The sequence below is a fragment of the Zeus faber genome (genome assembly GCF_960531495.2).
Source record: "Zeus faber genome assembly, chromosome: 18".
Lineage (NCBI taxonomy): Eukaryota > Metazoa > Chordata > Actinopteri > Zeiformes > Zeidae > Zeus > Zeus faber.
The window spans coordinates 7,990,973-8,004,641 of NC_137210.1; positions in this window are offsets into that span (position 1 = coordinate 7,990,973).

Consider the following 13,669-nt stretch of genomic DNA (forward strand, 5'->3'; position numbering starts at 1 on the left):
CAGGAACATAAATCAGTGTAGCTTCAATTATTTGGTTTTTTTTTTTTTTTTTTTCCGCCCAGAGCATGATATTTATCAAGCCCAAACATTAAGGGTTGATTGCCGCCGCTACTGTTCCGCCATGAATTCAAATGTGGTGGTTTATAGCCTTCATTGGTCAGTGGTTATGGTGGATGCATTCGAAGCTAAATTATGATTATTTGATCGTATGCGGGCTCCAGAAGATTACGATGAATTGTGTTAGATCACTGTTCTTACCATATCTACTTAATGAATGGCATATCAAGACCTGTTCGTTTTGGGTTTGTCATTGGGAAAATGAGTGTGGATTTCCACTAAGTAGCAGTAGTTTTTTCCTCTGTGGAAGTTGGATGGAAAGTATGAATAAGGGTTTTCTTTTGACTTGGAGATGCCGTAAAAACTTAAAATGTTCATTCTTACGCTGTGGGGCTGGAACACCTAATGTAAAAGGAGAACATGTGAAATATGACATATCTTCCAACCTCTTCACTCTTCTCAATATTGTACATTCTGCCTGGAAAATCTGTGGGATGATCTGGGATTTAAGAATCAAATATTTCATTATATTTATATATATATATACTGTATGTATATATATATATATATATATATATATATATATTATACAGTAAGAAACCTCATTCAAACTACAGGGGCTTACATAGACATCACAAGATAAACAGAAACATCAGTTCCTAACTTCTATATAAAGTAAACTCAGAACATAGATATACAAGAAATCCCATACATCACACACGTATGGCCAAAATTAAAAGGTTCAACGAAACAAAACAAAAGAATCGGAGCCGCGTTCAGCCGCTTGGAAAATGGATATTTGTTGTATTTGCTCAGCATTATCTTTGCGTAGGCTTATCTCCCACCTCCCCTCCGCAGGCGACCGCGTTCAACCAGCCAAACGACCCCGATGTGTATGTATGGAATAGATAACTCAGGAAAGGAATCCTGGAATAACTTGGTGTTCTGTGAACTGAATTATCACTGAGGAACAAGGTTGTTTTTTCTGCCTTTCTGAAGACTGAAGTTAAGCCTGAGAGTGCTGATAAAGAAAAAAAACTGTAATCCTGAGAAATGAAATATGGACTATATCCAAAGTTAAATGCAGTTAACAAGCGCAGCTTACCACTCAGTCACACTGTGCTGGACACTTTTGTTTTTTTAAACAAACAGGAAGAAAGTGAAAATCCTAAATTGAATCGCTGGTGTCTGGAAATTATTTGGATAGGGAACCAATGACAGCGGTTGTGCTTTTGTTTCGCATCGCTGTGGTTATTAAAAGTCAGATGTCATTGAGTTCAGGAGAAGCGATGATGTCCATTTGCCTTATTCTCGACCTCCTTCCAGCTGGTGTTTTCCGACATTGCCCAAAACCATATCACAACAAGGTCAGCTCTCCAAACGGGGACCAAACAAAAGAGTAGGCCTACGGGCGGATCGGCCCACGCTCACCTGGAGGGGAGGTGTCTTATAATCCGCGTGACTTAAGAGCAGTTGTTTGTGTGGCCACTCCTGGATGGTGTGGTGGAAACACGGGAGATCCACGCTAATCTCTGGCAGTGCTGAGAGTTGAGTCACGGCACCGCTCAGTGGGAGAGGAGTCACATGACCTCTTGTTGTTTGGAGATGGAAAAATGGCAGAGGTGCTCATCTCTCTGTTGAGGGCGGGAGGGATCAGGAGCTAAGCAATAGAGGCAAAATATGTGTGTATGCATGTGCGTGTGTGTGTGTGTGTGATATGGGTCATTCTCCAAATACGGGACACTTCCATATGCGTCCATATGGAAGTCCAAAAAATCCTTCCGTATGCATCCATACTCTGAGAGAAATAATATTGAAGCTATAATAGTGGTATTTCAGGAGGTTTCAACTTTGAACCTTTTGAACAGCCAACTGTACCCGTGACTGAAGAATACATTTACCGTTTGTGCTCTTGAAGGCAACGTAGCCACTTAGACATTCATGTTGGTTTGATTTCCCAAAAGGTTTTCGACAAAATGGATTCCAGAAAGTCTGTGAAGCGTATTCCCATGCAGGTGGTAACAATACATTTAAAGTGACACGTCTGGCTAATACTAATTATTGCCATATTCACATTACATGCGATTTGAATGTTGTATGCTTTCTGCCTTTTTGGAGAATAAAGCCATTTCCCATGTTAAAGGAGTACAGCGACTAGCAGTAATGTAGTGCTAATGAATTAACTCATAGAAGGGCCAGGTGCACGGGGCAAGCTTTCAGCCAAGAGCATAACGAGATATCCGCTATGAGGACTGATGGCTCTGTCGTGATAGACAATGTTTCCCGGAGCAACAAAAGCTAGCTATTCCATAATTACCCACTGAGCCGGCCTGATTGCATCTGAGTTGTCTGGAACAATCTCCTGTTACGGCTCAAGGCAAAGCGCATTTTCCCCTCGCAGGTTGAGCACGATCCCAGACAGAGCCCTCATCGCAGAAACCAAGGCATGACTCTTTACTCCCAGGTGCGTTTCGACTCCGTGTTCACACATGAACACGGAGTCGAAAATGAGTTGATATGTTTGACAAGTCCAACGGTGCACCCCAACAAATTAGAGATAAATAATCATATGGTCGGTCAGGAAAAACTTGATAATCCAGCTTTAATTGATAGCTATACATGACGCTTGCTTTATAGATCTGGATGTATGTTGCTCCCTGGGTTCGCGATCGTCACCTTCACTTGAGTGCACCGAGCAGTTTTTCGAGCCGCATACGAGTGAATTAAAGCCATTTAATTAAAACAATATTCGAACGTTGAGATGTTGAATATTGATGTATTTGTCTGTTGCTAAACACAGTGTCAACATTCTACAATGTTGAGCGTGACATGTTTGTAAAGCTCTGCACATGCACGCGTTCTTTTCAACGCATTAGCGATGGTTACAGTTCACAAGAGCATCTGATTCCGCCCGACAGCAGCGCAATCATGTCCATCAGTCACTGAATAAGAACTTGGTAATGGTAACATTTATCTCTGGGTTCCATCCTCCGCAAGCTGAGCGGCTTATTAGAAGGTAATTATCTGTCACCACCTCCCAGTAATTTACAACAATTATCTTTGCATAGGCGTCAAAATAGTTGACGACAGAATATTTACTTTAGGACTTGGTACAACCAAGTGGCTGGTATTCTGAAAGTGCAGCTCCTTCTGTACGCCGAGATGTGATGCTAATGCGCAACACGGACACATTTTTGTTTAATTGCGGGAGATTCACATCAGGGCAATTTCGGTGGTCCTGGAGACGCTGGCTAGACGTGCATATTCAATCACCGTTTGACGAGTGTCAAGGCCAGGGCAGCGGAAGGAGCATTGGCACATTAACGTCTCCCCCCGAAACCGTGACAGCCACCCATGGCAACAGGAAGTAAAGCATAAATCAAGCTGTCAAATCATAATTAAAGAAGGGGGCCGCATGCATGTGAAATAATACATAACACCGACTTCTACCAAGGTTGACCCTTGCTGGTTAAACCGCTTACACATAAATGATTGATAAGCGGCGTTTGGCTTCCAAAGTAAAACGACGATAGATGAATACTTAGATGAAGGAAAAACAAAGAGCGATGCTCTTTTGCACAGACTTTCCTAAAGAGGCTCCACTAGCACCATTTGGATAACTGCCACAAACTTTTATTCAAATTATGTCTGAAGCAAGCTCCCTTGGGATGGGAGAGAGAAATCTGAATGGGTCTAATAGGTCTGACTCACCGGAAATGGGGAGCAAAAGAAAAATATCCGAGCAGCGCTCAACTTGTCCACGAGCTATGAGGAGGATGCTTTCCTCCTGGGACGCCCTTCCCTGTCCATTAGCGTTGGACCGGATTTACCAGAGGAGATCATTAGGACATTCGCAGATAAATAAGCAACGGCTTCTTTTTCGGGAACATAGAACGGCGTCAAAATGGTGCTGGGGGTGGTCCGGCGCCGTTGAAAGCCAAACCACCAACTCTAGCGAGCAAGAAAGTGGACAAAGCCGAAGAGAAACACCGAAGGCCACGGCTTAGAAAGCTTGCATCCTGCCATATGAAAGCAAAATGCCCTGTAAACACCAGCTGCTTTGAATGATGGATGAGTCTGATAGTGTGCATAAGTGTGACAAAGACATGTCGGCCTTGCTGTACCGCACGTTTGAAGTTGAGTAATGGCCGTAATATGTTATATGCATAGGGTTTTCCACTTCCATAAATCATAGAACAATGGTGGGCTTGTATATCTCTATACAACACTAGTAACTGGGACTGTAATTAAAGCCAAACTGTGTTGTTCATTTAGGCGCTTACCTTCAGTAGCACACACACACACACACACACACACACACACAAACACACTGTGTCTACATGTATAAATATTGAATAAAAGACTACGTTGACCTCTAATTTTGGGTTGAATATGGGCAGCTAAGTTAATTGCAAGTTAAAAATGACACAGCCTATTATTAATGTTTACAAGGTGAAAATGAACCTTGCGTGTTTCTGATTTCTGCGTCGCTCAACCCCCCCCCCCCCCCCCCCCCCCCCCCAACAGTTTTGGTGAAACCGAGCTGAGAAGCCAAGAAAACAGGATATTGCTTCACCTGCTTTGATCCCTTTAACAGAAAACCCTCTGCAATGATTCCCTCAATTACACAAGAATCAGCTCGGCATAAATCTGGCAGCAGCCCACAGCCTTCCCCTGTGATTCACGATGCAAGATATCCAACATGTTTGGTCCAGGGAATTCCAAAGTTGTGTTGTAACACCGTAGCTGCAGTGTTAGATATCGTCTATGTAAATAGTGGGAACCATCTGAGTTAATGAATTAAAATCTCTAATATTAGTCGGTGGTAAGAGACCACAGTCTAAAATAGTAAAGGGGGGAAATGTACAGCTCGTGAGTTTTGGGAAATTTCGCTGACTGCAGCTGCAAGTCTCTTGTACCGGCAGTACAAGTCTCTCTCCAAGTGCACAAATGAAGACCAGATGTGTGCCTTTTTCCGGGCTACACACTTCCTGTCTGACCTGGATCAGACCTGGATCTGCGGCTGGAGACGAGCTGGGAGCGGTGCTACAATGGAGGGCGGTGGTGGATTGTGGTTGCCACATAGCACTTTGTGTATATAAACTAGCATTGATAGGTGTGTGCATGTGTGTGTGTGTTTGTGTGTGTGTGTGTGTGTGTGTGTGTGTGTGTGTGTGTGTGTGTGTGTGTGTGTGTGTGTGTGTGTGTGTGTGTGTGTGTGTGTGTCTGTGTGTGTGTGTGTGTCTGTGTGTGTGTGTGTGTAATTCTGAACACGCGGCCGATAATGCCCTATACAGTCTCAACAATGAGTGTGTTTGTGTGCTTGATCACAAGTACCTGTTATTGGCTCTTGTAACCAAAATGACACACCTCAACACACACACACACACACACACACACACACACACACACACACATATGTGAACACACAAGCAGATCATACACATACAAATGCTCGCTATTGAGCAGTCTAACTGCAGGGGGGGGGGGGGGGGGTGATTTCATCAATAAACAAACGGTCATAAGACAAGAAGTTGTAGTAGTAGTAGATAAGAAGCATCCAAACTGAGGATAAGATCTAGGATATTTATTTTTACAAATAACAATAAACTATTAAAATCGGTTTTGTGTTCATCTATTCAATTTATGTTACTGTTAAAACCTGCAGCAATGTCATTTGTCGGGAGTGCAGAGCAGCTGTACAGAGCTTGAAGGGAGCTATGAGGGTGAGCTGGGACGTTTGCGAGGATCAGAGGCAGAAGACATCCACCCCACTCTCCACCCCGCTGCATGTCTCCCATTAAAAGAAAAAGTTGTTACTGCAGTGCAGATGCTGACACCTTCTCCCGTCGGCTTGGACTTATAACAACCTGGGGAATGTCTTTGATCCCTAGTTAGGAAGGAGGCATCTGAGTGAAACTTTCTGCTGACGTTTTACCAAAGACACACAAACAAGGCTCTGGCATGCCTGTGAGTAGGCGCCCCTTGGCGCTGGGGGCCAAGCAACCTTCCAAATAAACTCTTGTGCACAGATAAACATTTGCCATCATTGCAAAATCGATGTAAAATTTGTGTTCAAAATACTGTTTTTGCCAAGGATACGGAAGAGAGCCATCGTTTTTTTTAGAGCTCTGGCTTTTTTAAACCCGACTGCGGGGTTTGGGGTTCGACTACAGCGCTTTGAGCTCATAATGTTCTCGCAGCCATAGAGTGTCTGAGCAGCTGCGGGGCTCAGAAATGCTGTGAGCTATTGGAAGCGGTTCTTCAATATTATTCAAGACTGGCTTTGCAGGTTGAGAAGTAGAACTCCACTTGTGGATGAACTCTGTATTGGATGCAATGGCAAACAAATACCCTGTGTTGTATGCCCAGCTTGCTGACAGCACAGGTTAAAAAACGTAACACTTTTTTTCCAAAACAGTTTTTGAAAAACACCTCACCACCCACGATTATGAGTTGAATCCTGTCTTGTCCACTGCGATTTCCATTTCGCGAAGCATAAGCAATGTGGCAGATTAGTGTCATCTGATGTTTTGCTTCGAACCTGTCACTAATAAAAGTGTCAGCCTCCCTATGCAATATCACACGTACGCCGTGGTGTTCATCAGCATTAACGAAATATAACAAATGCTCACTGCGCAGGAATCTAGTCGCAGCCGGAGTACACACACACACACACACACACACACACACACACACACACACACACACACAACACACACAAACACACATACACACACACGTGTACACACACAAAGATCACAAAAACTTGTGTTGATTTCAAAACGCTATTCTACTGGGTTAAATTAGGATGACTCACACTGAGACCATCGTCCATTGCACATCTGTTGGAGCTCCAGTGTTGTTATATCAAAGCTGAACTGGAACCCTTTCCATGGAATCCAGTATATTCCCCTCACAGTCGCTGACCAGAGTGTGTGTGCGTGTGTGCGTGCGTGTGTGCGTGCGTGCGTGCGTGTGTGTATCTGTGTGTGTTTCTCTCCCGCTTCCCCTCGCTCGGATCAGAGGTGATCAACTTTTAATCATGGCGGACCAGGTCTGTTTGCTTTCTGCCGAGAGGGGAGCGCGAGGCTCCTCTTTTATGAGTCAGAGGGTATTAAATAGTCGGAGCGGGAGCCAGAAAGTATTCTTGTCAACATCAACACGTGCACACTGTATATGCGCCTGTGTGTGTTGTGTTGTGTAACATTCAATAAAGTGATGTTTTTCACACGACACAATGTGTATAGTATTGTATATATACACATTGTTTACATTTGGTTGTCACGGTTACGCCTTAAGTTTGTCTCTACAGGTCTCTGGAAACACGTTGTCTCTAAAATAGCTAGTGATACTTTTCGATAACTAGTCAGGTTTAATTTATGACGAACTAGATCACGTTGTATAGTCCATTGTTTTCCCTCTGTTGTCATAGTTAGCCCGTAAGTGGCTTTCTCACTGCTGTCCTCTGAACAAAGCGTTATCTCTTAAATAGATGGTAATGTCTTTATTTGCGTTTCATTAAATGACAAAACCGTCCCCTGTACGTTCAGTTGTCACGGTTACGCCGTAACTTCGTGTGTGAGATTTGAGGACCGTGTACAACCCGGAACAAAGTATTTACCACCTCATTTTACAGGACAAACAAGAACCAAAAGTGTTACAGTGTGTGTTTGTGTGTGTTTGTGTGTTTGTGTGTGAGTGTGTGTGTGTGTGTGTGTGTGTGTGTGTGCGCGCGATAACTGTCGGTAACCTAAATGAAAGCATTTCCTTTCCTTTCCACTCTGTGCTGGCACCCCACCATGGAAAAAAACTCTAACTTGGCGTAACTGGTCGGTGGTTCCTTCTAATGTGGCGCGGGCTTTCCACCATAAATTCCTGCGGCCGGCTGGGATCAGACGAGCCGCAGGCCAGGCAGCCTCCCAGAGGGCAAAGGAGGAATGTGGAAGATACAAGTTTGCATGGACTTCAGTCTGGTCCTTCCCTAAAACTGAACTGGGGCTGGTACCGCAAGGGGGGAATTTCATCTGAAATTACGGTCTGTGGACTTTTCCTCGTGACACGTTTCTTACGTTTCAGTGCCTTATTTTACTCCTTACCTCATGAAGTGGTTGCAATTGGGCAGCGTTGGAAAGAGAATAAGAACAAAATCTTTGTTGCTGTTCTTAAGTGTATTTTTCAAGCATCTGTACTTACTTAAGTATATTCAGTTTCTCAGACTTTCAACTTTTCCTCCATTACATTTGAAAGGCAATCTTTATTTTCTTTCACATTATTGAAAGAAAATATAGATATTGCCTGAATAAATCAGGGACTGGTTCTATCAAACAGCTGATTTAGAATTGCTAATCATAAATTACTGACTCCACCCTACTATTACAGTATTTTTGTAAATTGCAAACAGGATATTGTAGGCCACCGATTCCCAACCTATGGGCCATGGCTCACTGGTGGGCCGCGAGGGTATTGCAAGTGGGCCGCCAAATCATGGGCAAAACACATTGATTTTATTAAAAAAAAAAAAAAAATTATTAATTACAAAAAAGTTTTGAAATGTAAAAAATTTTTTTTTTTAAATGATGCATTTAAAAAATGCATCATCACTCATAGCTAAGAACTTATGGTAGAGCGTACTACGTCCAAGCTGGACCACGATTGACTTGCACCTGTACATTTTTGAACTTGAGGTGATAATCCTAATGGATAGTTGGCTAGCATCAGTCACACTGAAAAGGAACAAAGCCATTGGTACATCATCCACAAGTGAAGTCCCAGCAGGACAGTCCCGTCTGTCAAAGAAAAAATAAAGTTTCAGAGAAAGTTTAGCGCTGAATATTTATCATTTGGATTTTTTTGGACAGGCACCGAAGAGGAACCGTTACCGCTGTGCGTGGTGTGCTCAGAGATTTTATCAAACGAAGCTCTGACGCCATGTAAACTGCGCCGTCACCTCGAGACAAAACACCAACAGGACATGTCCAAGCCGCTTGAATTTTTTGATAATAAACTCAAGGAGCATCAGGGCAAGACGAAAGTCATCGAAACGCCATGTACGGGCACCGAGAACGCAACGGCAGCGGAAGCGTCCTATCGGTCGCCCGACTCATAGCCAAGCCTGATAAGCCGCAAACAATCAGGGATAATTTAACTCTTCCTGCCACAAAAGAGATAGTGGGGGTAATATTGGGAGAAAAGGCGTGCAAGCCAATCAACCTCACCTCATTGTCTGATAACTCAGTCAAACGCAGGATTGATGAGATGGCAGAGAATGTGTCAGGAGAGCTGATAACGAGCATACGAGAGAGTCATTTTTATGCCCTTCAATTGGGTCAATTGACAGACATCAAAAATCTGTCAAACCTGCTTGCCTATGTAAGGTTTGAAAACAATGGAGAGATAAAAGAAGAGTGCCTGTTTTTGCAAATCTTCAACTGCTGAGGCCATTTTTGACAATTTGAACGCATTCATAGTTTCAAACTAAGTGTGGGAGTGAGCACTGATGGGGCCCGTGCGATGCTGGGCCAGCACAGTGGAGTCATTACCCAGGTGAAAGCTGTGGCTCCACTCATAACATCTGGTCACTGCAGTATACAAAGAGCAGCACTGGCTGTAAAGAAAATACTGCAGATCTAAAGACTGTTCTAGATGAGACTGTCAGAGGAGTCAACTTCATCAAAAGCCGTCCACTGCAATCACGTTTATTTTCCATTTTAGGTGACGAGATGGGCAGTGACCATAAGCAGCTTCTGTTACACAGAGAAGTCCGGTGACTCTCGAGGGGGAAGGTACTGATGTGACTTTTTGAATTGCGTGAAAAGGTGAGGGTGTTTTTTTTCTCGACGCAAAGTTTGAACTCGCTCATCGCTTCAGTGATTTTGAGTGGCTGGCATAATTTGGATACCTGGTCGACATTTTCAGCCACTTAAATGGACTCAACCTCAGTCTCCAAGGAAAAGCAGTGACCATGTTCAATGTCCAGAATGAAATAGACACAACCATAAGAAAAATGGATATGTGGGCCAGGCGATATGACCAGTCAAACTTTGAGTCATTTGAGAATCTGTCCGATTTTTTGACAAAGGAAGAAATGTCACCGCAAGAAGCCGGAAAGAATTATTTGAGGACCAAACTGCGCAAACTCTTCCCCATCGCCAGATGTGCACTGCAACTGGATCAAAAACCCCTTCACCAGCCACAGTGACAAGATCTCTGTGTGGATCTTTCCTGCGACAGCACATTGAAACTGGCTTTCTCACAGAAGTATCTCACAAACTTCTGGCTTCATGTTGCTTCTGAGTATCCCGATCTGTCTGACAGACCTGTGCGATTTTTCTATATAGCGGTGGATGGGGTGGCTTGAGTAGCCCCACCTGATGCTCGTTGGTTGGGCTAAGCATCAGGGTTAAAAACCCCGTCCACACATTCAGTCAAGAGGGGAGCCCTGTGTCACGACATGTTCCATCTGCTCCTGGTTAATTCCACCTAGCCTCATCTCTACAAGGCTAGGTGGAATTCACAACCCCCCCGTCGTCTGTCTCTGTGCCGGAGGTCCCTGAGCAAACCACTTGAGTGGCGTGTGGTCGTGACTCTGCCACATAGATATACGATTATTTTTAACCCACCTTTTTTGTTTTACCACTACTGCAACTGAAATGCAACTGGCAGTGCCGGTGCATTTCTAAAGTCGAAACTAACTTTTAAATGAGGCCTTGTAGTTCGAATATGAGTGAAGATTCAGCAACTGGATTGCTTATTTCTCGCCTCAAATTTGTTCAGAAACAGATTTTGGTGAAATAAGGTGAGAGCAGTAAAAGTTTAAAGACTAAATACAATGGAACCCGGAAGTGAAGCTCAAGCCGCATTGGCTCACAGAACCCGGAACTTGTGTTCAAACCCCATTGGCTCACAAAACGGGAGGGTGGCTCCTCCCACTTTAACAGAGCATCAGGAACACAATGGATTCAGAGGCATGTTAGAATGGCTGAAATGCATGATCTGAGTGGTATTTCAGCAAAAAACTGTTTTGACAAAGATGTTTTTAGAGTATAATCACCTCTCACATTCGCTCTCTTTCACACTTTGTTCAGTTAACAACCTCAGACAGACACACACACACACACACACACACACACACACACACACACACACACACACACACACACAAATCAAAACAAGCATCTCAGGGAGGCCATGCAGATTTCCTTTTACGCACACAGACCCCTCGTCTCCCTCCTAGTCTTGATGTGGGACATTTCTCCTCCACCGCTACTGTTTACGGCGCATTTTCTCCGGCTGCCATTCGTCACGTGCCGTGGAATTTCATCTCCACAAACTGTCACGACCCTCTATTTATAGCCTGCACTGCTGCTCTGTCTGTCTGTCTGTCTGTCTGTCTATCTGTAACCCTCCGGTAGTCAGGCAGCATGGGTTCTGATGATTGGGCAATATGACGGCATGTGACAGGTTTAGCACAGGTCTGGGTGAAAAATCGAAATATTAGTATGTGTGTGTGTGTGTGTGTGTGTGTGTGTGTGTGTGTGTGAGTGAGAGTGTGTGTGTGTACCAATGAAATATAAACAACATTTAATTTATCTGACTCGGTGTCTTCACCTAAAAAGTTACACCAGAGCATTACACATTGATAAATCTATCTATCTATCTATCTATCTATCCATCCATCCATCCATCTATCTATCTATCTATCTATCTATCTATCTATCTATCTATCTATCTATCTATCTATCTACCTATCTATCTATCTATCTATCTATCTATCTATCTATCTATCTATCTATCCATCCATCCATCCATCCATCCATCCATCCATCCATCCATCCATCCATCCATCCATCCATCCATCCATCCATCTATCTATCTATCTATCTATACATCACATATCACACACTTATAGTACAAGCACAACCATCTGAAAATATATACATTCAAATTGTAGTTTAATGGCATGTATAGCATCCTCAGGCGTAACATGTCCAATGGTGCAATGTGGTTGAATTTTCATTCCTCCCGTTTCCACTAAATGCGTCCACCTCCTTCCACCATGCCTACGTGCTTAACTCTGACACCTGGGAATCATTACCAGAGATGACCGAACAAGTATGAGGTTGCTGTAAAGGAATTCAGGGCTGAAACAAAACCAAAAAAAAAAGACATCTGCGTTGTCGTATTTTCTGTCTTGCCAACCGCTGTTGCAGTATCCCGGATGTGCGGTAAATATTAACGTTATGCCAAACAAACAATAAAAAAAAAATCCAGCAATGGTCGGTTGTCAACCCAAGAGAGTAAACAAGGCTGAAACCTTTCCTATTTCATAAGAGGTCATTCCCATTCACACCAGAAGACTTTCAGATGGTTTTTCGAGGAAATCAAAAGGGTCTTCTGCTGCAATTACATCTTCCATCTTGAATATAGTTTTCTCTGAACAATTCCACAAAAACGCACCTGTAGACCTTTGGCTTTGGCGTTAATGTGGCCATGAACGCACATTGAGGAATGAAATCAATCTAAACAGCGATCCCCATCCCCATCAGACCCCACGATACCAATGGCAACTTATTTATTTATATATACATACAACACAGGGCATTTGTATGCCATTGCATCCAATACAGAGTTAATCCGCAAGTGGAGTTCTACTTCTCAACCCGCAAAGCCACCACTGTGGGATGACAAGAGCACAGCTTTTTGCTACACAGAACCGCTACCAATCCCCCTCTTTGGAGGACAATCTTACCATCTTTTGGTCACACACACTCACACACACACACACACACACACACACACACACACACACACACACACACACACACACACACGGACACACCACCAGCACCTGCTTTGAACGAACCCTCCTGGTTGCATCCCTCTCCTTTTCGCCCTCATTTACTGCCATAACTATGACATGAAGAGGCCACGTGCCCAATTTCTGTTCCAGTTTTCCTGGACTTAATTAACTCTGTTTTGTCGATACATGTCATCTCATGTTTCTATCTTTATGTTTGGTACATGGTGTTTGGTTCTATGTTTGTTTGTCTCACCCGTGGTGATTCTCCCCCTCTTGGAGTAGTCATGATGATTAATTGTTTAAAGACCAAAACATTAGATCGTTCTCCAAAGAGGGGGATTGGTGGCTGTTCTGTGTAACAAAAAAACTGTGTTCTTGTCATGCCACAGGTCGTCCACAGGACAGAGCAATTGCAGAAGTTCTTGATGATTAAAGAATGAATAAAAAGAGGCATTGCAGGTTGAGAAGTTCCACTTGCAGATTAACTCTGTCCTAAATGCAATGGCAAACAAATACTCTGTGTTGTATGCCCAGCATAATAACAGCGCAGGTTAAAATTAATTAATTAATTAAGTAGACGAAAATTGGAACAGCAATTACGGTGCGTGGCCGTAGAGAAAGGAGAGAAAGGGAGAGAATGTAATCGGGAGGGTGTTCGGGGGCAGGTTCGAGGCAGATGCTGGTATGTGTATGCGTGTATGTGCCTGTGCTGAGTCTACTTGTGTATTTCTGTGTGTGTGTGTGTGTGTGTGTGTGTGTGCGCGCGCACGCGCACTGGTGAATGCATGGGACTTCCCAATTAGTTCTGGT